At 34.5% G+C, this 25,929-nt stretch overlaps 4 non-coding genes across 4 annotated transcripts; all 4 read right to left on the bottom strand.

Moving 5' to 3' along the window:
* Positions 1-401: 401 nt before the first annotated feature.
* LOC119562697 lies at positions 402-4,372 on the bottom strand. The gene has a single exon (XR_005221965.1). It is a non-coding gene; the product is annotated as a large subunit ribosomal RNA (ribosomal RNA).
* Positions 4,373-4,773: 401 nt separating this feature from the next.
* Positions 4,774-4,952, bottom strand: LOC119562690. Its single transcript, XR_005221958.1, has one exon. It is a non-coding gene; the product is annotated as a 5.8S ribosomal RNA (ribosomal RNA).
* A 659-nt stretch (positions 4,953-5,611) lies between these two features.
* Positions 5,612-7,606, bottom strand: LOC119562677. The gene has a single exon (XR_005221945.1). It is a non-coding gene; the product is annotated as a small subunit ribosomal RNA (ribosomal RNA).
* A 14,008-nt stretch (positions 7,607-21,614) lies between these two features.
* On the bottom strand, positions 21,615-25,585 carry LOC119562696. Its single transcript, XR_005221964.1, has one exon. It is a non-coding gene; the product is annotated as a large subunit ribosomal RNA (ribosomal RNA).
* Between the last annotated feature and the right edge of the window lie 344 nt (positions 25,586-25,929).

The raw sequence follows: 25,929 nt of genomic DNA, 5'->3' as shown, positions 1-25,929 counted from the left end.
ACATGGAATATGTTTTGCCACTACTTTTTCGCGTCACTAATAATATGACGATATAGACTTGCTACCATAACATAAGTTTTGAACAATAAGAGGAGCAGACACCAACCAACCAACCGCTGCTACCATTGAATGAACCATATATACAAACTTTTATATATGTCCTCTTTACTTGAATTTTAATACCATAGGAATATTTATACATGGAATATGTTTGCCACTTTATCATCGCGTCACTAATAAGATGACGATACATTTTGTTTGTTCAATATTTACTTATATATTGATGTTTCCAATTTAGGTCTTTTATATTTCTTCTTCCCTACCTTACACACCACAAACAAAGTGGCGTGCGATGCTGCAAGCAAGCATAATGATTATGCCCGCTTGCAACATCTTTATTATCGAATCATCAAGCAAAGGATAAGCTTCAGTGGATCGCAGTATGGCAGCTGCTCAACCACTTACAACACCTTGCCTGTTACAAAAGTCGTTTACAATTGATTCTAGGCTTTGTCATTGTATTAAATAATGCTTTTATATGTAACTAGCGCGGCATCAGGTGATCAAAGATCCTCCCAATTTACTATGTTACAAATTACATTGGCATCACATCCATTGTCGTTTATAAAGTAAATTATAAACTTTAAATGGTTTAGAAGCCATACAATGCAAATTGCCCCTTATTTATCATTGCAGTCCAGCACGGATACGACCTTAGAGGCGTTCAGGCATAATCCAACGGACGTAGCGTCATACCACTGTTCGCTCGAACAAGTATTGTGCCATTGGTCCGTACCTGCGGTTCCTCTCGTACTACGCAGGAATGCTGTCGCAACAACGTTTTGTCATTAGTAGGGTAAAACTAACCTGTCTCACGACGGTCTAAACCCAGCTCACGTTCCCTTGCATGGGTGAACAATCCAACGCTTGGTGAATTTTGCTTCACAATGATAGGAAGAGCCGACATCGAAGGATCAAAAAGCGACGTCGCTATGAACGCTTGGCCGCCACAAGCCAGTTATCCCTATGGTAACTTTTCTGACACCTCTTGTTAAAAACTCTTTAAACCAAAAGGATCGATAGGCCGAGCTTTTGCTGTCCCTGTGTGTACTGAACACCGAGATCAAGTCAGCATTTGCCCTTTTGCTCTATGTGTGGTTTCTGTCCGCACTGAGCTGGCCTTGGGACACCTCCGTTATTATTTGAGAGATGTACCGCCCCAGTCAAACTCCCTACCTGGCAATGTCCTTGAATTGGATCATACCTGAGTAATTGGAGTTATACCAAATTTTCAAATCAAAAATACATAAATGCACCGTTTTATTAAAGAATTTGTTTGCGATTATATAACAAACTCGTGATACTTTGATCAAGAAGCTTGCATCAAAACCCAATACCATAAGATATAATAAATATATCCGTATAATGGCTAGGAAATGATACACGTTCCATTTAATCAAGTAAGTAAGGAAACAATAAGAGTAGTGGTATTTCATTGGCGATACCAAACCGAAGTCTAATATCTCCCACTTATTCTACACCTCTTATGTCTCCTTACACTGCCAGATTAGAGTCAAGCTCAAAAGGGTCTTCTTTCCCCGCTAATTATTCCAAGCCCGTTCCCTTGGCTGTGGTTTCGCTAGATAGTAGATAGGGACAGTAGGAATCTCGTTAATCCATTCATGCGCGTCACTAATTAGATGACGAGGCATTTGGCTACCTTAAGAGAGTCATAGTTACTCCCGCCGTTGACCCGCGCTTACTTGAATTTCTTCACTTTGACATTCAGAGCACTGGGCAGAAATCACATTGTGTCAACACCCGCTAGGGCCATCACAATGCTTTGTTTTAATTAGACAGTCGGATTCCCCAAGTCCGTGCCAGTTCTGAATTGATTGTTAATTGATAATCGTTATAATTAATAAGAACTAATTGGTTTAACCCAATTAGTATTCTTAAAAATTTTAGCAAGAAAGTTCCACAATTGGCTACGTAACTAAACTATCCGGGGAACAAGTGACCAACATAAATGCCAGACACTCTATTTACCCAGAACGAGCACATAAACCATGTTATTGTTTCCCAATCAAGCCCGACTATCTCAATCTTCAGAGCCAATCCTTATCCCGAAGTTACGGATCTAATTTGCCGACTTCCCTTACCTACATTATTCTATCGACTAGAGACTCTTCACCTTGGAGACCAGCTGCGGATATTGGTACGGCCTGTTGAGAAGTTTGCGTGTCCCCACCATAAATTTTCAAGGTCCGAGGAGAAAATATCGACACAACAGTATATGTCATGCTCTTCTAGCCCATCTACCATATCTCTCTGCGAAAGACTTCCATGGTAGTACGGCTATAAAACAGAAAAGAAAACTCTTCCGATATCTCTCGACGGCTTCTTTATGGTCGTTCCTGTTGCCAGGATGAGCACGAGGCCCATATTTAATAACAAACGGATACTCAACAGGTTACGGAATTGGAACCGTATTCCCTTTCGTTCAAAATTATTCAAGTATATTAATTAGCTTGATTTATATAATATAATTATATTTGTATGGCATTTGTGTTTTACTTGAAAATTTTCGGCTTTCGCCTTGAACTTAGGACCGACTAACTCGTGATCAACCACTGTTCACACGAAACCCTTCTCCACTTCAGTCCTCCAAGGTCTCATTCGATTATTTGCTACTACCACCAAGATCTGTACCAATGGCAGCTCCATGCAGGCTTACGCCAAACACTTCTACGCATACCATTGTACCTTCCTACTCACTAAAGTTTCAAAATTTATATCACAAGTAATATAAATCATCTACTTTAGCGGTAATGTATAGGTATACAACTTAAGCGCCATCCATTTTAAGGGCTAGTTGCTTCGGCAGGTGAGTTGTTACACACTCCTTAGCGGATTTCGACTTCCATGATCACCGTCCTGCTGTTTTAAGCAACCAACGCCTTTCATGGTATCTGCATGAGTTGTTAATTTGGGCACCGTAACATTACGTTTGGTTCATCCCACAGCGCCAGTTCTGCTTACCAAAAGTGGCCCACTGGGCACATTATATCATAACCTTGAACTTCATATCAAGAAAGTTAAGGTTCTTACCCATTTAAAGTTTGAGAATAGGTTAAGATCGTTTCGACCCTAAGGCCTCTAATCATTCGCTTTACCAGATAAGATTATTTTATATAACATTAAAATGCACCAGCTATCCTGAGGGAAACTTCGGAAGGAACCAGCTACTAGATGGTTCGATTGGTCTTTCGCCCCTATACTCAATTCTGACAATCGATTTGCACGTCAGAACTGTTTCGGTCTTCCATCAGGGTTTCCCCTGACTTCAACCTGATCAAGTATAGTTCACCATCTTTCGGGTCACAGCATATATGCTCAAGGTACGTTCCAGTTAGAGGCATAAATAATATAAATATCATTATACATAACTATATAGAACGCCCCGGGATTGTGTTAATTAGCTATAAATAGTTAAAAAACTAATCCCATTATTAGTCAAGTTAATTACGCTATTAGGTTTATATCCCAATAACTTGCACATATGTTAGACTCCTTGGTCCGTGTTTCAAGACGGGTCCCGAAGGTATCCTGAATCTTTCGCATTGTTAATCATACAAGTGCATATAATAAACACAAAAATCAATGATAATTATGCCATTATATAATTCCGAAAAATTAACGCACTGTATTCATATAAATCTATCAGCACTTTATCAAATTAATAACATTTATTCTGTGTTAAAATGCAAGCAAATTAATTTGAATAAACTATAAGTTATATTTTATGATAAATTTTGTATGCTAATAGATTACAATGTCCTTATATGGAAAAAATGCACACTATTATCATAATATTGTTTAAATATTACAATTTTAATGATGAATTTTCCATAACGGATATTCAGGTTCATCGGGCTTAACCTCTAAGCAGTTTCACGTACTGTTTAACTCTCTATTCAGAGTTCTTTTCAACTTTCCCTCACGGTACTTGTTTACTATCGGTCTCATGGTTATATTTAGTTTTAGATGGAGTTTACCACCCACTTAGTGCTGCACTATCAAGCAACACGACTCTTTGGAAACATCATCTAGTAATCATTAACGTTATACGGGCCTGGCACCCTCTATGGGTAAATGGCCTCATTTAAGAAGGACTTAAATCGTTAATTTCTCATACTAGAATATTGACGCTCCATACACTGCATCTCACATTTGCCATATAGACAAAGTGACTTAGTGCTGAACTGATTTCTTTTCGCTCGCCGCTACTAAGAAAATCCTGGTTAGTTTCTTTTCCTCCCCTAATTAATATGCTTAAATTCAGGGGGTAGTCCCATATGAGTTGAGGTTGTGTATAACTTTTTTTGCAATTAATTCTTTATATATAATGATAAAACATTTTATTAAATTCGTTATATATTTTATATATTTGTATGGCATTTGTTTGGTCTAACGAATCAACGAAGAATAATAATATTGTCAACGGCTTTCTATTTACTAATCTTTAATAAGAGACAATTCTAGATAAATTTTTTATGCTAGACATTTCTCAGTATTATTTGATTGAAAAAGAAAATATTTCTCTTCGTTTTTCACATTCAAATTATTTACTAATGTGAGATAATGTTTTTCATATATTTGTTAATATTATGAATAATATAATAATTAAATTATTATTATCCAATAATATACCATATGCTTATAAAATTTCATTATAAAATTTATATAAACAACTTAATTAGCATAGTCTTACAACCCTCAACCATATGTAGTCCAAGCAGCACTATAAAATTAATTAAAGTACATAACAGCATGGACTGCGATATGCGTTCAAAATGTCGATGTTCATGTGTCCTGCAGTTCACACGATGACGCACAGTTTGCTGCGTTCTTCATCGACCCATGAGCCGAGTGATCCACCGCTTAGAGTTTTATATATTGGTTTGGTAATTTTGTCATATATGTTTTTATTGAAAGAAATTAAAAATACACCATTTTACTGGCATATATCAATTCCTTCAATAAATTGATTTTTATACCTAAAACGAATGCTGCGAAATGTCTTAGTTTCATATAACCAATAATATATCAAGTATTTTTTAAATGGCATTTACGGTATTAATACTTTTTTTTAGCGATATATATTGAAATTTATATAAAACATTAACCTGTAATAATCAGGTACAACATTGTACATTTTAGGTTGTTGCATTATCCAATGTATGCGCATAACTGAGATGAACAATACATATCGCAACGCGTGTATATTATGGTCCATATACACACAGTGTTTTATTAATTAATTGCATTTAATATACAATATAATAATAATATTAAATAAATTTAATAATTTCGATTTGCTTGTTCGAATTTGTTATTTGTTTGCTTTTGCTTATTTATTTATCTCTTATTTAATGCAATAATATATTTATTATTACAATTATTATTTCGATTTGCTTGTTCGAAATTTTATATTTGATCTATAAAAGATCATATTTTTGGCAATTTATATTTTATTTGTATTACTATAATATATTATATTATTATAATAAAAACAAATTTTTTTATTAACGGTAAGGATATTAAACAATAATGATCCTTCCGCAGGTTCACCTACGGAAACCTTGTTACGACTTTTACTTCCTCTAAATAATCAAGTTCGGTCAACTTTTGCGAAACAACCGTAACACACAAGGCGTCACAGTGATCACGTCCGGAGACCTCACTAAATAATTCAATCGGTAGTAGCGACGGGCGGTGTGTACAAAGGGCAGGGACGTAATCAATGCGAGTTAATGACTCACACTTACTGGGAATTCCAAGTTCATGTGAACAGTTTCAGTTCACAATCCCAAGCATGAAAGTGGTTCAGCGGTTTACCCGGACCTCTCGGTCTAGGAAATACACGTTGATACTTTCATTGTAGCGCGCGTGCAGCCCAGGACATCTAAGGGCATCACAGACCTGTTATTGCTCAATCTCATTATTGCTAGACGCAATTTGTCCATTTAAGAAGCTAGTGTCCTTATAATGGGACAAACCAACAGGTACGGCTCCACTTATATAAACACATTCAAACACAATAAACATTTTACTGCCACCATGAATGAAGGCTATATAAGCTTCAACACCATAATCCTGAAGATATCTATTTAATATATTTGAGTCTCGTTCGTTATCGGAATTAACCAGACAAATCACTCCACGAACTAAGAACGGCCATGCACCACCACCCATAGATTCGAGAAAGAGCTATCAATCTGTCTTACACACTTATGTTCGGACCTGGTAAGTTTTCCCGTGTTGAGTCAAATTAAGCCGCAGGCTCCACTCCTGGTGGTGCCCTTCCGTCAATTCCTTTAAGTTTCAGCTTTGCAACCATACTTCCCCCGGAGCCCAAAAGCTTTGGTTTCCCGGGAAGCGACTGAGAGAGCCATAAAAGTAGCTACACCCAATTGCTAGCTGGCATCGTTTATGGTTAGAACTAGGGCGGTATCTGATCGCCTTCGAACCTCTAACTTTCGTTCTTGATTAATGAAAACATCTTTGGCAAATGCTTTCGCTTAAGTTAGTCTTACGACGGTCCAAGAATTTCACCTCTCGCGTCGTAATACTAATGCCCCCAAACTGCTTCTATTAATCATTACCTCTTGATCTGAAAACCAATGAAAGCAGAACAGAGGTCTTATTTCATTATCCCATGCACAGAATATTCAGGCATTTGAAGCCTGCTTTAAGCACTCTAATTTGTTCAAAGTAATTGTACCGGCCCACAATAACACTCGTTTAAGAGCACTAATGCAGGTTTTTAAATAGGAGGAACATATGAAAAAATACAAGTATCTAAGCACATGTAAGAACTCCACCGGTAATACGCTTACATACATAAAGGTATAGTACTAACCACAATTGTAAGTTGTACTACCCGTATGAAGCACAAGTTCAACTACGAACGTTTTAACCGCAACAACTTTAATATACGCTATTGGAGCTGGAATTACCGCGGCTGCTGGCACCAGACTTGCCCTCCAATTGGTCCTTGTTAAAGGATTTAAAGTGTACTCATTCCAATTACAGGGCCTCGGATATGAGTCCTGTATTGTTATTTTTCGTCACTACCTCCCCGAGCTGGGAGTGGGTAATTTACGCGCCTGCTGCCTTCCTTAGATGTGGTAGCCGTTTCTCAGGCTCCCTCTCCGGAATCGAACCCTGATTCCCCGTTACCCGTTGCAACCATGGTAGTCCTAGATACTACCATCAAAAGTTGATAGGGCAGACATTTGAAAGATCTGTCGTCGGTACAAGACCATACGATCTGCATGTTATCTAGAGTTCAACCAATATAACGATCTTGCGATCGCTTGGTTTTAGCCTAATAAAAGCACATGTCCCATAAGGTTCATGTTTTAATTGCATGTATTAGCTCTAGAATTACCACAGTTATCCAAGTAACTGTTAACGATCTAAGGAACCATAACTGATATAATGAGCCTTTTGCGGTTTCACTTTTAATTCGTGTGTACTTAGACATGCATGGCTTAATCTTTGAGACAAGCATATAACTACTGGCAGGATCAACCAGAATAATGTTTTTATTCATATTTCATTCATATTTTTGAATAGAAATTAGCAATATAAATTTTATAGATTGTTTTCTATCGAATACGGCCATTTTTATATAGCATTCGTATACGTTTGTTGTTTTCACAATATATACTTGTTCCGCCACTAATAATAACAAGTTTTTTAATTATTGATGTTAAAAACACAATATTTTTTTTCGTAATACGTAATAATTTTCTTTATATTTGCATATTTCATTCTAAAATATCTTTTTTGTTCGACATACGTCATTATTGTATCCACACATGTACAATTTTTGTTTAACCAATATAAAATATTGAATTAAATCATTTGTATTTTGATGATAAATTTAAAATTTATCTGTATATATTCATATAAGACTCTTTGGTAATATATAATATAAAACCGAGCGCATATATGATATGTACGTTAGAAAAATAATATATATATATATTATTTTCTTTTAATATAGGGACACCTCTTTTAATTTATCCCCGCAGGGAATTATCACATAACTCAGTATGTGATAATGGCAGACCAATATACATATATATCAAGATTATCAATACAAAATATATATCATTATTAGCCTGCCTCAATTGTAATTATTTATTTGGATTAACGATAAAGTTCGGAAACAATTTGTTATTCTATGTATAATAGAAACCTTGGCCTTTGTTTCAACATTATTATCTTTGGGCTTAAAATATTAACCGTGGAGCCAAGTCTCATATTCATAAATGAATAAAGAAACAAATTTGACGGATTAATATCTTCTCTACCGACAGACAGTATTTTGTCACGTCAATAGTAGATGGCCGGCCCATTGACCATCCTATAGTAGTTTTTGGACCCAATATCTTTAATTCGGGTATTTTCAATTGTCTTTGCCAATCAACCGTTTGGTACTCTCTCATATAATAAGAGAATACACATATAATTCCATTATATGGATATATCTTCATTATTTTATTTGCTACATCACCCTATAATAGTTTTTGAACCCGTCAACTTCAATTCGGGTATTTTCAATTGTCTTTGCCAACCATTTATATGGTATTCTCTATTATAATAAGAGAATACTAGTGTATATCCATTATATGGATATATCATCTTCATATTATTTGCTACACCACCCTATAGTAGTTTTTGAACCCATCATCTGCAATTCGGGTATTTTCAATTGTCTTTGCCAACCAACTATACGGTATTCTCTCTTATAATAAGAGAATACAAGTATATTTTCATTATATGGATATAATGCCATTTATTTTTCAATATCCATATAATTCATTTAGTTTTGTATGTACAAAACAAGTTTTCTTTATAGTATTGACAAAATCATATGTTTACGCATAACATAAGTTTTGACCAATACGAGGAGGGGCCCGCCAACGACCACCTCCCTATAGTAGTTTTTTACCCCACGCACTACTGCGTGCCTGTTTACAGTACTAGTGCCAGCTATCACTAGGTTTATATATCATGTTTCAGTGATATATGGGTAAATTCTACCATTTATTCTTATGTATATGGCATTTCTATGCCATATTTATACAATCCATTCATATCTTAATGTATATTTATTATATTATACATTATTATGCCTTATAGGTATTATACCTATAAGCCATATCCATACGATTCATTCACTAGTGCCGCCCCTCACTAGGTTTATAATTGTTATATCATTGATATACAATTTATTTCTATATATATGGCATTTATATGCCATATCCATACAATGCATTCACATTTCAATGTATATTTACTTGTTATACATTATTATGCCTTATAGGTATTATACCTATAAGCCATATCCATACGATTCACTTATATAAATATATGTATATTTTTCTATACATAATTTTTTTTTACTTTTGTATGGATTTCTATGCATATCCATAGTTTATATGGATATGCTTGGCGTTCTATATAGTATTGACAAATTCATATGCATAACATAAGTTTTGACCAATACGAGGAGGGGCCCGCCAACGACCACCTCCCTATAGTAGTTTTTTACCCCACGCACTATTGCGTGCCTGTTTACAGTACTAGTGCCAGCTATCACTAGGTTTATATATCGTGTTTCAGTGATATATGGGTAAATTCTACCATTTATTCTTATGTATATGGCATTTCTATGCCATATTTATACAATCCATTCATATCTTAATGTATATTTATTATATTATACATTATTATGCCTTATAGGTATTATACCTATAAGCCATATCCATACGATTCATTCACTAGTGCCGCCCCTCACTAGGTTTATAATTGTTATATCATTGATATACAATTTATTTCTATATATATGGCATTTATATGCCATATCCATACAATGCATTCACATTTCAATGTATATTTACTTGTTATACATTATTATGCCTTATAGGTATTATACCTATAAGCCATATCCATACGATTCACTTATATAAATATATGTATATTTTTCTATACATAATTTTTTTTTACTTTTGTATGGATTTCTATGCATATCCATAGTTTATATGGATATGCTTGGCGTTCTATATAGTATTGACAAATTCATATGCATAACATAAGTTTTGACCAATACGAGGAGGGGCCCGCCAACGACCACCTCCCTATAGTAGTTTTTTACCCCACGCACTATTGCGTGCCTGTTTACAGTACTAGTGCCAGCTATCACTAGGTTTATATATCGTGTTTCAGTGATATATGGGTAAATTCTACCATTTATTCTTATGTATATGGCATTTCTATGCCATATTTATACAATCCATTCATATCTTAATGTATATTTATTATATTATACATTATTATGCCTTATAGGTATTATACCTATAAGCCATATCCATACGATTCATTCACTAGTGCCGCCCCTCACTAGGTTTATAATTGTTATATCATTGATATACAATTTATTTCTATATATATGGCATTTATATGCCATATCCATACAATGCATTCACATTTCAATGTATATTTACTTGTTATACATTATTATGCCTTATAGGTATTATACCTATAAGCCATATCCATACGATTCACTTATATAAATATATGTATATTTTTCTATACATAATTTTTTTTTACTTTTGTATGGTTTTCTATGCATATCCATAGTTTATATGGATATGCTTGGCGTTCTATATAGTATTGACAAATTCATATGCATAACATAAGTTTTGACCAATACGAGGAGGGGCCCGCCAACGACCACCTCCCTATAGTAGTTTTTTACCCCACGCACTATTGCGTGCCTGTTTACAGTACTAGTGCCAGCTATCACTAGGTTTATATATCGTGTTTCAGTGATATATGGGTAAATTCTACCATTTATTCTTATGTATATGGCATTTCTATGCCATATTTATACAATCCATTCATATCTTAATGTATATTTATTATATTATACATTATTATGCCTTATAGGTATTATACCTATAAGCCATATCCATACGATTCATTCACTAGTGCCGCCCCTCACTAGGTTTATAATTGTTATATCATTGATATACAATTTATTTCTATATATATGGCATTTATATGCCATATCCATACAATGCATTCACATTTCAATGTATATTTACTTGTTATACATTATTATGCCTTATAGGTATTATACCTATAAGCCATATCCATACGATTCACTTATATAAATATATGTATATTTTTCTATACATAATTTTTTTTTACTTTTGTATGGATTTCTATGCATATCCATAGTTTATATGGATATGCTTGGCGTTCTATATAGTATTGACAAATTCATATGCATAACATAAGTTTTGACCAATACGAGGAGGGGCCCGCCAACGACCACCTCCCTATAGTAGTTTTTTACCCCACGCACTATTGCGTGCATGTTTACAGTACTAGTGCCAGCTATCATTAGGTTTATATATCGTGTTTCAGTGATATATGGGTAAATTCTACCATTTATTCTTATGTATGTATATGGCATTTCTATGCCATATTTATATAATTCATTCATATCTTAATTATATTTATTATATTATACATTATTATGCCTTATAGGTATTATACCTATAAGCCATATCCATACGATTCATATACTAGTGCAGCCCCTCACTAGGTTTATATATCTCATTTTAATTATATATTGGTAAATTCTATTATTTATTCTTGTGTATATGGCACTTATATGCCGCCATATCTATAAAAATGCATTATATTTCAATGTATATTTTCTATATTATACATTATTATGCCTTAAAAAGTTATTATACCTACCATAAGGCGATATCCATACGATTCATTTATATAAAAGATATATGTATAATTTTCTATACATAATTTTTTTTTATGAATATATGGGTTTCCTAAGCATATCCATATAATACATTTAGTTTTATATGGATTAGATTGGTCTTCTTTATTGTATTGCCAAACTCATATTGATAAAATAAGTTTTGAACAATAAGAGGATCAGCCGCCAACCAACCAACCACTGCTACCATTGGAGGAACATATACTTACTTTTTATATGTCCTCTTACTTGAATGGTCCTCTCTTTACTTGAAAATTTCATTACCATAGGAATCTATTTATACATGGAATATGATTTCCACTACTTTTTCGCGTCACTAATAATTAATATGACGATACAGACTTGCTACCATAACATAAGTCTTGAACAATAATAGGAGCAGCCGCCAACCAACCACCAACCAACCAACCACTGCTACCATTGATAGTAATTTTATATGTCCTCTTTAGTTGAATTTCAATACCATAGGAATATTTATACATGGAATATGTTTTGCCACTACTTTTTCGCGTCACTAATAATATGACGATACAGTCTTGCTACCATAACATAAGTTTTGAACAATAAGAGGAGCAGACACACCAACCAACCAACCGCGCTGCTACCATTATATATACTTATATTTATATAAGTCCTCTTTACTTGAATGGCCTCTTTACTTGAATTTCAATACCATAGGAATATTTATTTATACATGGAATATGTTTTGCCACTACTTTTTCGCGTCACTAATAATATGACGATATAGACTTGCTACCATAACATAAGTTTTGAACAATAAGAGGAGCAGACACCAACCAACCAACCGCTGCTACCATTGAATGAACCATATATACAAACTTTTATATATGTCCTCTTTACTTGAATTTTAATACCATAGGAATATTTATACATGGAATATGTTTGCCACTTTATCATCGCGTCACTAATAAGATGACGATACATTTTGTTTGTTCAATATTTACTTATATATTGATGTTTCCAATTTAGGTCTTTTATATTTCTTCTTCCCTACCTTACACACCACAAACAAAGTGGCGTGCGATGCTGCAAGCAAGCATAATGATTATGCCCGCTTGCAACATCTTTATTATCGAATCATCAAGCAAAGGATAAGCTTCAGTGGATCGCAGTATGGCAGCTGCTCAACCACTTACAACACCTTGCCTGTTACAAAAGTCGTTTACAATTGATTCTAGGCTTTGTCATTGTATTAAATAATGCTTTTATATGTAACTAGCGCGGCATCAGGTGATCAAAGATCCTCCCAATTTACTATGTTACAAATTACATTGGCATCACATCCATTGTCGTTTATAAAGTAAATTATAAACTTTAAATGGTTTAGAAGCCATACAATGCAAATTGCCCCTTATTTATCATTGCAGTCCAGCACGGATACGACCTTAGAGGCGTTCAGGCATAATCCAACGGACGTAGCGTCATACCACTGTTCGCTCGAACAAGTATTGTGCCATTGGTCCGTACCTGCGGTTCCTCTCGTACTACGCAGGAATGCTGTCGCAACAACGTTTTGTCATTAGTAGGGTAAAACTAACCTGTCTCACGACGGTCTAAACCCAGCTCACGTTCCCTTGCATGGGTGAACAATCCAACGCTTGGTGAATTTTGCTTCACAATGATAGGAAGAGCCGACATCGAAGGATCAAAAAGCGACGTCGCTATGAACGCTTGGCCGCCACAAGCCAGTTATCCCTATGGTAACTTTTCTGACACCTCTTGTTAAAAACTCTTTAAACCAAAAGGATCGATAGGCCGAGCTTTTGCTGTCCCTGTGTGTACTGAACACCGAGATCAAGTCAGCATTTGCCCTTTTGCTCTATGTGTGGTTTCTGTCCGCACTGAGCTGGCCTTGGGACACCTCCGTTATTATTTGAGAGATGTACCGCCCCAGTCAAACTCCCTACCTGGCAATGTCCTTGAATTGGATCATACCTGAGTAATTGGAGTTATACCAAATTTTCAAATCAAAAATACATAAATGCACCGTTTTATTAAAGAATTTGTTTGCGATTATATAACAAACTCGTGATACTTTGATCAAGAAGCTTGCATCAAAACCCAATACCATAAGATATAATAAATATATCCGTATAATGGCTAGGAAATGATACACGTTCCATTTAATCAAGTAAGTAAGGAAACAATAAGAGTAGTGGTATTTCATTGGCGATACCAAACCGAAGTCTAATATCTCCCACTTATTCTACACCTCTTATGTCTCCTTACACTGCCAGATTAGAGTCAAGCTCAAAAGGGTCTTCTTTCCCCGCTAATTATTCCAAGCCCGTTCCCTTGGCTGTGGTTTCGCTAGATAGTAGATAGGGACAGTAGGAATCTCGTTAATCCATTCATGCGCGTCACTAATTAGATGACGAGGCATTTGGCTACCTTAAGAGAGTCATAGTTACTCCCGCCGTTGACCCGCGCTTACTTGAATTTCTTCACTTTGACATTCAGAGCACTGGGCAGAAATCACATTGTGTCAACACCCGCTAGGGCCATCACAATGCTTTGTTTTAATTAGACAGTCGGATTCCCAAGTCCGTGCCAGTTCTGAATTGATTGTTAATTGATAATCGTTATAATTAATAAGAACTAATTGGTTTAACCCAATTAGTATTCTTAAAAATTTTAGCAAGAAAGTTCCACAATTGGCTACGTAACTAAACTATCCGGGGAACAAGTGACCAACATAAATGCCAGACACTCTATTTACCCAGAACGAGCACATAAACCATGTTATTGTTTCCCAATCAAGCCCGACTATCTCAATCTTCAGAGCCAATCCTTATCCCGAAGTTACGGATCTAATTTGCCGACTTCCCTTACCTACATTATTCTATCGACTAGAGACTCTTCACCTTGGAGACCAGCTGCGGATATTGGTACGGCCTGTTGAGAAGTTTGCGTGTCCCCACCATAAATTTTCAAGGTCCGAGGAGAAAATATCGACACAACAGTATATGTCATGCTCTTCTAGCCCATCTACCATATCTCTCTGCGAAAGACTTCCATGGTAGTACGGCTATAAAACAGAAAAGAAAACTCTTCCGATATCTCTCGACGGCTTCTTTATGGTCGTTCCTGTTGCCAGGATGAGCACGAGGCCCATATTTAATAACAAACGGATACTCAACAGGTTACGGAATTGGAACCGTATTCCCTTTCGTTCAAAATTATTCAAGTATATTAATTAGCTTGATTTATATATATAATTATATGGATATGCTTGGCGTTCTATATAGTATTGACAAATTCATATGCATAACATAAGTTTTGACCAATACGAGGAGGGGCCCGCCAACGACCACCTCCCTATAGTAGTTTTTTACCCCACGCACTATTGCGTGCCTGTTTACAGTACTAGTGCCAGCTATCACTAGGTTTATATATCGTGTTTCAGTGATATATGGGTAAATTCTACCATTTATTCTTATGTATATGGCATTTCTATGCCATATTTATACAATCCATTCATATCTTAATGTATATTTATTATATTATACATTATTATGCCTTATAGGTATTATACCTATAAGCCATATCCATACGATTCATTCACTAGTGCCGCCCCTCACTAGGTTTATAATTGTTATATCATTGATATACAATTTATTTCTATATATATGGCATTTATATGCCATATCCATACAATGCATTCACATTTCAATGTATATTTACTTGTTATACATTATTATGCCTTATAGGTATTATACCTATAAGCCATATCCATACGATTCACTTATATAAATATATGTATATTTTTCTATACATAATTTTTTTTTATTTTTGTATGGATTTCTATGCATATCCATAGTTTATATGGATATGCTTGGCGTTCTATATAGTATTGACAAATTCATATGCATAACATAAGTTTTGACCAATACGAGGAGGGGCCCGCCAACGACCACCTCCCTATAGTAGTTTTTTACCCCACGCACTATTGCGTGCCTGTTTACAGTACTAGTGCCAGCTATCACTAGGTTTATATATCGTGTTTCAGTGATATATGGGTAAATTCTACCATTTATTCTTATGTATATGGCATTTCTATGCCATATTTATACAATCCATTCATATCTTAATGTATATTTATTATATTATACATTATTATGCCTTATAGGTATTATACCTATAAGCCATATCCATACGATTCATTCACTAGTGCCGCCCCTCACTAGGTTTATAATTGTTATATCATTGATATACAATTTATTTCTATATATATGGCATTTATATGCCATATCCATACAATGCATTCACATTTCAATGTATATTTACTTGTTATACATTATTATGCCTTATAGGTATTATACCTATAAGCCATATCCATACGATTCACTTATATAAATATATGTATATTTTTTCTATACATAATTTTTTTTTACTTTTGTATGGTTTTCTATGCATATCCATAGTTTATATGGATATGCTTGGCGTTCTATATAGTATTGACAAATTCATATGCATAACATAAGTTTTGACCAATACGAGGAGGGGCCCGCCAACGACCACCTCCCTATAGTAGTTTTTTACCCCACGCACTATTGCGTGCCTGTTTACAGTACTAGTGCCAGCTATCACTAGGTTTATATATCGTGTTTCAGTGATATATGGGTAAATTCTACCATTTATTCTTATGTATATGGCATTTCTATGCCATATTTATACAATCCATTCATATCTTAATGTATATTTATTATATTATACATTATTATGCCTTATAGGTATTATACCTATAAGCCATATCCATACGATTCATTCACTAGTGCCGCCCCTCACTAGGTTTATAATTGTTATATCATTGATATACAATTTATTTCTATATATATGGCATTTATATGCCATATCCATACAATGCATTCACATTTCAATGTATATTTACTTGTTATACATTATTATGCCTTATAGGTATTATACCTATAAGCCATATCCATACGATTCACTTATATAAATATATGTATATTTTTCTATACATAATTTTTTTTTACTTTTGTATGGTTTTCTATGCATATCCATAGTTTATATGGATATGCTTGGCGTTCTATATAGTATTGACAAATTCATATGCATAACATAAGTTTTGACCAATACGAGGAGGGGCCCGCCAACGACCACCTCCCTATAGTAGTTTTTTACCCCACGCACTATTGCGTGCCTGTTTACAGTACTAGTGCCAGCTATCACTAGGTTTATATATCGTGTTTCAGTGATATATGGGTAAATTCTACCATTTATTCTTATGTATATGGCATTTCTATGCCATATTTATACAATCCATTCATATCTTAATGTATATTTATTATATTATACATTATTATGCCTTATAGGTATTATACCTATAAGCCATATCCATACGATTCATTCACTAGTGCCGCCCCTCACTAGGTTTATAATTGTTATATCATTGATATACAATTTATTTCTATATATATGGCATTTATATGCCATATCCATACAATGCATTCACATTTCAATGTATATTTACTTGTTATACATTATTATGCCTTATAGGTATTATACCTATAAGCCATATCCATACGATTCACTTATATAAATATATGTATATTTTTCTATACATAATTTTTTTTTACTTTTGTATGGATTTCTATGCATATCCATAGTTTATATGGATATGCTTGGCGTTCTATATAGTATTGACAAATTCATATGCATAACATAAGTTTTGACCAATACGAGGAGGGGCCCGCCAACGACCACCTCCCTATAGTAGTTTTTTACCCCACGCACTATTGCGTGCCTGTTTACAGTACTAGTGCCAGCTATCACTAGGTTTATATATCGTGTTTCAGTGATATATGGGTAAATTCTACCATTTATTCTTATGTATATGGCATTTCTATGCCATATTTATACAATCCATTCATATCTTAATGTATATTTATTATATTATACATTATTATGCCTTATAGGTATTATACCTATAAGCCATATCCATACGATTCATTCACTAGTGCCGCCCCTCACTAGGTTTATAATTGTTATATCATTGATATACAATTTATTTCTATATATATGGCATTTATATGCCATATCCATACAATGCATTCACATTTCAATGTATATTTACTTGTTATACATTATTATGCCTTATAGGTATTATACCTATAAGCCATATCCATACGATTCACTTATATAAATATATGTATATTTTTCTATACATAATTTTTTTTTACTTTTGTATGGATTTCTATGCATATCCATAGTTTATATGGATATGCTTGGCGTTCTATATAGTATTGACAAATTCATATGCATAACATAAGTTTTGACCAATACGAGGAGGGGCCCGCCAACGACCACCTCCCTATAGTAGTTTTTTACCCCACGCACTATTGCGTGCATGTTTACAGTACTAGTGCCAGCTATCATTAGGTTTATATATCGTGTTTCAGTGATATATGGGTAAATTCTACCATTTATTCTTATGTATGTATATGGCATTTCTATGCCATATTTATATAATTCATTCATATCTTAATTTATATTTATTATATTATACATTATTATGCCTTATAGGTATTATACCTATAAGCCATATCCATACGATTCATTCACTAGTGCCGCCCCTCACTAGGTTTATAATTGTTATATCATTGATATACAATTTATTTCTATATATATGGCATTTATATGCCATATCCATACAATGCATTCACATTTCAATGTATATTTACTTGTTATACATTATTATGCCTTATAGGTATTATACCTATAAGCCATATCCATACGATTCACTTATATAAATATATGTATATTTTTCTATACATAATTTTTTTTTACTTTTGTATGGTTTTCTATGCATATCCATAGTTTATATGGATATGCTTGGCGTTCTATATAGTATTGACAAATTCATATGCATAACATAAGTTTTGACCAATACGAGGAGGGGCCCGCCAACGACCACCTCCCTATAGTAGTTTTTTACCCCACGCACTATTGCGTGCCTGTTTACAGTACTAGTGCCAGCTATCACTAGGTTTATATATCGTGTTTCAGTGATATATGGGTAAATTCTACCATTTATTCTTATGTATATGGCATTTCTATGCCATATTTATACAATCCATTCATATCTTAATGTATATTTATTATATTATACATTATTATGCCTTATAGGTATTATACCTATAAGCCATATCCATACGATTCATTCACTAGTGCCGCCCCTCACTAGGTTTATAATTGTTATATCATTGATATACAATTTATTTCTATATATATGGCATTTATATGCCATATCCATACAATGCATTCACATTTCAATGTATATTTACTTGTTATACATTATTATGCCTTATAGGTATTATACCTATAAGCCATATCCATACGATTCACTTATATAAATATATGTATATTTTTCTATACATAATTTTTTTTTACTTTTGTATGGATTTCTATGCATATCCATAGTTTATATGGATATGCTTGGCGTTCTATATAGTATTGACAAATTCATATGCATAACATAAGTTTTGACCAATACGAGGAGGGGCCCGCCAACGACCACCTCCCTATAGTAGTTTTTTACCCCACGCACTATTGCGTGCCTGTTTACAGTACTAGTGCCAGCTATCACTAGGTTTATATATCGTGTTTCAGTGATATATGGGTAAATTCTACCATTTATTCTTATGTATATGGCATTTCTATGCCATATTTATACAATCCATTCATATCTTAATGTATATTTATTATATTATACATTATTATGCCTTATAGGTATTATACCTATAAGCCATATCCATACGATTCATTCACTAGTGCCGCCCCTCACTAGGTTTATAATTGTTATATCATTGATATACAATTTATTTCTATATATATGGCATTTATATGCCATATCCATACAATGCATTCACATTTCAATGTATATTTACTTGTTATACATTATTATGCCTTATAGGTATTATACCTATAAGCCATATCCATACGATTCACTTATATAAATATATGTATATTTTTCTATACATAATTTTTTTTTACTTTTGTATGGATTTCTATGCATATCCATAGTTTATATGGATATGCTTGGCGTTCTATATAGTATTGACAAATTCATATGCATAACATAAGTTTTGACCAATACGAGGAGGGGCCCGCCAACGACCACCTCCCTATAGTAGTTTTTTACCCCACGCACTATTGCGTGCATGTTTACAGTACTAGTGCCAGCTATCATTAGGTTTATATATCGTGTTTCAGTGATATATGGGTAAATTCTACCATTTATTCTTATGTATGTATATGGCATTTCTATGCCATATTTATATAATTCATTCATATCTTAATTTATATTTATTATATTATACATTATTATGCCTTATAGGTATTATACCTATAAGCCATATCCATACGATTCATATACTAGTGCAGCCCCTCACTAGGTTTATATATCTCATTTTAATTATATATTGGTAAATTCTATTATTTATTCTTGTGTATATGGCACTTATATGCCGCCATATCTATAAAAATGCATTTATATTTCAATGTATATTTTCTATATTATACATTATTATGCCTTAAAAAGTTATTATACCTACCATAAGGCGATATCCATACGATTCATTTATATAAAAGATATATGTATAATTTTCTATACATAATTTTTTTTTATGAATATATGGGTTTCCTAAGCATATCCATATAATACATTTAGTTTTATATGGATTAGATTGGTCTTCTTTATTGTATTGCCAAACTCATATTGATAAAATAAGTTTTGAACAATAAGAGGATCAGCCGCCAACCAACCAACCACTGCTACCATTGGAGGAACATATACTTACTTTTTATATGTCCTCTTACTTGAATGGTCCTCTCTTTACTTGAAAATTTCATTACCATAGGAATCTATTTATACATGGAATATGATTTCCACTACTTTTTCGCGTCACTAATAATTAATATGACGATACAGACTTGCTACCATAACATAAGTCTTGAACAATAATAGGAGCAGCCGCCAACCAACCACCAACCAACCAACCACTGCTACCATTGATAGTAATTTTATATGTCCTCTTTAGTTGAATTTCAATACCATAGGAATATTTATACATGGAATATGTTTTGCCACTACTTTTTCGCGTCACTAATAATATGACGATACAGTCTTGCTACCATAACATAAGTTTTGAACAATAAGAGGAGCAGACACACCAACCAACCAACCGCGCTGCTACCATTATATATACTTATATTTATATAAGTCCTCTTTACTTGAATGGCCTCTTTACTTGAATTTCAATACCATAGGAATATTTATTTATACATGGAATATGTTTTGCCACTACTTTTTCGCGTCACTAATAATATGACGATATAGACTTGCTACCATAACATAAGTTTTGAACAATAAGAGGAGCAGACACCAACCAACCAACCGCTGCTACCATTGAATGAACCATATATACAAACTTTTATATATGTCCTCTTTACTTGAATTTTAATACCATAGGAATATTTATACATGGAATATGTTTGCCACTTTATCATCGCGTCACTAATAAGATGACGATACATTTTGTTTGTTCAATATTTACTTATATATTGATGTTTCCAATTTAGGTCTTTTATATTTCTTCTTCCCTACCTTACACACCACAAACAAAGTGGCGTGCGATGCTGCAAGCAAGCATAATGATTATGCCCGCTTGCAACATCTTTATTATCGAATCATCAAGCAAAGGATAAGCTTCAGTGGATCGCAGTATGGCAGCTGCTCAACCACTTACAACACCTTGCCTGTTACAAAAGTCGTTTACAATTGATTCTAGGCTTTGTCATTGTATTAAATAATGCTTTTATATGTAACTAGCGCGGCATCAGGTGATCAAAGATCCTCCCAATTTACTATGTTACAAATTACATTGGCATCACATCCATTGTCGTTTATAAAGTAAATTATAAACTTTAAATGGTTTAGAAGCCATACAATGCAAATTGCCCCTTATTTATCATTGCAGTCCAGCACGGATACGACCTTAGAGGCGTTCAGGCATAATCCAACGGACGTAGCGTCATACCACTGTTCGCTCGAACAAGTATTGTGCCATTGGTCCGTACCTGCGGTTCCTCTCGTACTACGCAGGAATGCTGTCGCAACAACGTTTTGTCATTAGTAGGGTAAAACTAACCTGTCTCACGACGGTCTAAACCCAGCTCACGTTCCCTTGCATGGGTGAACAATCCAACGCTTGGTGAATTTTGCTTCACAATGATAGGAAGAGCCGACATCGAAGGATCAAAAAGCGACGTCGCTATGAACGCTTGGCCGCCACAAGCCAGTTATCCCTATGGTAACTTTTCTGACACCTCTTGTTAAAAACTCTTTAAACCAAAAGGATCGATAGGCCGAGCTTTTGCTGTCCCTGTGTGTACTGAACACCGAGATCAAGTCAGCATTTGCCCTTTTGCTCTATGTGTGGTTTCTGTCCGCACTGAGCTGGCCTTGGGACACCTCCGTTATTATTTGAGAGATGTACCGCCCCAGTCAAACTCCCTACCTGGCAATGTCCTTGAATTGGATCATACCTGAGTAATTGGAGTTATACCAAATTTTCAAATCAAAAATACATAAATGCACCGTTTTATTAAAGAATTTGTTTGCGATTATATAACAAACTCGTGATACTTTGATCAAGAAGCTTGCATCAAAACCCAATACCATAAGATATAATAAATATATCCGTATAATGGCTAGGAAATGATACACGTTCCATTTAATCAAGTAAGTAAGGAAACAATAAGAGTAGTGGTATTTCATTGGCGATACCAAACCGAAGTCTAATATCTCCCACTTATTCTACACCTCTTATGTCTCCTTACACTGCCAGATTAGAGTCAAGCTCAAAAGGGTCTTCTTTCCCCGCTAATTATTCCAAGCCCGTTCCCTTGGCTGTGGTTTCGCTAGATAGTAGATAGGGACAGTAGGAATCTCGTTAATCCATTCATGCGCGTCACTAATTAGATGACGAGGCATTTGGCTACCTTAAGAGAGTCATAGTTACTCCCGCCGTTGACCCGCGCTTACTTGAATTTCTTCACTTTGACATTCAGAGCACTGGGCAGAAATCACATTGTGTCAACACCCGCTAGGGCCATCACAATGCTTTGTTTTAATTAGACAGTCGGATTCCCCAAGTCCGTGCCAGTTCTGAATTGATTGTTAATTGATAATCGTTATAATTAATAAGAACTAATTGGTTTAACCCAATTAGTATTCTTAAAAATTTTAGCAAGAAAGTTCCACAATTGGCTACGTAACTAAACTATCCGGGGAACAAGTGACCAACATAAATGCCAGACACTCTATTTACCCAGAACGAGCACATAAACCATGTTATTGTTTCCCAATCAAGCCCGACTATCTCAATCTTCAGAGCCAATCCTTATCCCGAAGTTACGGATCTAATTTGCCGACTTCCCTTACCTACATTATTCTATCGACTAGAGACTCTTCACCTTGGAGACCAGCTGCGGATATTGGTACGGCCTGTTGAGAAGTTTGCGTGTCCCCACCATAAATTTTCAAGGTCCGAGGAGAAAATATCGACACAACAGTATATGTCATGCTCTTCTAGCCCATCTACCATATCTCTCTGCGAAAGACTTCCATGGTAGTACGGCTATAAAACAGAAAAGAAAACTCTTCCGATATCTCTCGACGGCTTCTTTATGGTCGTTCCTGTTGCCAGGATGAGCACGAGGCCCATATTTAATAACAAACGGATACTCAACAGGTTACGGAATTGGAACCGTATTCCCTTTCGTTCAAAATTATTCAAGTATATTAATTAGCTTGATTTATATAATATAATTATATTTGTATGGCATTTGTGTTTTACTTGAAAATTTTCGGCTTTCGCCTTGAACTTAGGACCGACTAACTCGTGATCAACCACTGTTCACACGAAACCCTTCTCCACTTCAGTCCTCCAAGGTCTCATTCGATTATTTGCTACTACCACCAAGATCTGTACCAATGGCAGCTCCATGCAGGCTTACGCCAAACACTTCTACGCATACCATTGTACCTTCCTACTCACTAAAGTTTCAAAATTTATATCACAAGTAATATAAATCATCTACTTTAGCGGTAATGTATAGGTATACAACTTAAGCGCCATCCATTTTAAGGGCTAGTTGCTTCGGCAGGTGAGTTGTTACACACTCCTTAGCGGATTTCGACTTCCATGATCACCGTCCTGCTGTTTTAAGCAACCAACGCCTTTCATGGTATCTGCATGAGTTGTTAATTTGGGCACCGTAACATTACGTTTGGTTCATCCCACAGCGCCAGTTCTGCTTACCAAAAGTGGCCCACTGGGCACATTATATCATAACCTTGAACTTCATATCAAGAAAGTTAAGGTTCTTACCCATTTAAAGTTTGAGAATAGGTTAAGATCGTTTCGACCCTAAGGCCTCTAATCATTCGCTTTACCAGATAAGATTATTTTATATAACATTAAAATGCACCAGCTATCCTGAGGGAAACTTCGGAAGGAACCAGCTACTAGATGGTTCGATTGGTCTTTCGCCCCTATACTCAATTCTGACAATCGATTTGCACGTCAGAACTGTTTCGGTCTTCCATCAGGGTTTCCCCTGACTTCAACCTGATCAAGTATAGTTCACCATCTTTCGGGTCACAGCATATATGCTCAAGGTACGTTCCAGTTAGAGGCATAAATAATATAAATATCATTATACATAACTATATAGAACGCCCCGGGATTGTGTTAATTAGCTATAAATAGTTAAAAAACTAATCCCATTATTAGTCAAGTTAATTACGCTATTAGGTTTATATCCCAATAACTTGCACATATGTTAGACTCCTTGGTCCGTGTTTCAAGACGGGTCCCGAAGGTATCCTGAATCTTTCGCATTGTTAATCATACAAGTGCATATAATAAACACAAAAATCAATGATAATTATGCCATTATATAATTCCGAAAAATTAACGCACTGTATTCATATAAATCTATCAGCACTTTATCAAATTAATAACATTTATTCTGTGTTAAAATGCAAGCAAATTAATTTGAATAAACTATAAGTTATATTTTATGATAAATTTTGTATGCTAATAGATTACAATGTCCTTATATGGAAAAAATGCACACTATTATCATAATATTGTTTAAATATTACAATTTTAATGATGAATTTTCCATAACGGATATTCAGGTTCATCGGGCTTAACCTCTAAGCAGTTTCACGTACTGTTTAACTCTCTATTCAGAGTTCTTTTCAACTTTCCCTCACGGTACTTGTTTACTATCGGTCTCATGGTTATATTTAGTTTTAGATGGAGTTTACCACCCACTTAGTGCTGCACTATCAAGCAACACGACTCTTTGGAAACATCATCTAGTAATCATTAACGTTATACGGGCCTGGCACCCTCTATGGGTAAATGGCCTCATTTAAGAAGGACTTAAATCGTTAATTTCTCATACTAGAATATTGACGCTCCATACACTGCATCTCACATTTGCCATATAGACAAAGTGACTTAGTGCTGAACTGATTTCTTTTCGCTCGCCGCTACTAAGAAAATCCTGGTTAGTTTCTTTTCCTCCCCTAATTAATATGCTTAAATTCAGGGGGTAGTCCCATATGAGTTGAGGTTGTGTATAACTTTTTTTGCAATTAATTCTTTATATATAATGATAAAACATTTTATTAAATTCGTTATATATTTTATATATTTGTATGGCATTTGTTTGGTCTAACGAATCAACGAAGAATAATAATATTGTCAACGGCTTTCTATTTACTAATCTTTAATAAGAGACAATTCTAGATAAATTTTTTATGCTAGACATTTCTCAGTATTATTTGATTGAAAAAGAAAATATTTCTCTTCGTTTTTCACATTCAAATTATTTACTAATGTGAGATAATGTTTTTCATATATTTGTTAATATTATGAATAATATAATAATTAAATTATTATTATCCAATAATATACCAT

Source organism: Drosophila subpulchrella, unplaced genomic scaffold (assembly GCF_014743375.2).
Source record: "Drosophila subpulchrella strain 33 F10 #4 breed RU33 unplaced genomic scaffold, RU_Dsub_v1.1 Primary Assembly Seq82, whole genome shotgun sequence".
NCBI classification, from domain to species: Eukaryota; Metazoa; Arthropoda; class Insecta; order Diptera; family Drosophilidae; genus Drosophila; species Drosophila subpulchrella.
The sequence above is the reverse complement of the archived record's forward strand: the minus strand, read 5'-3'. Positions and strand labels throughout refer to the sequence as shown.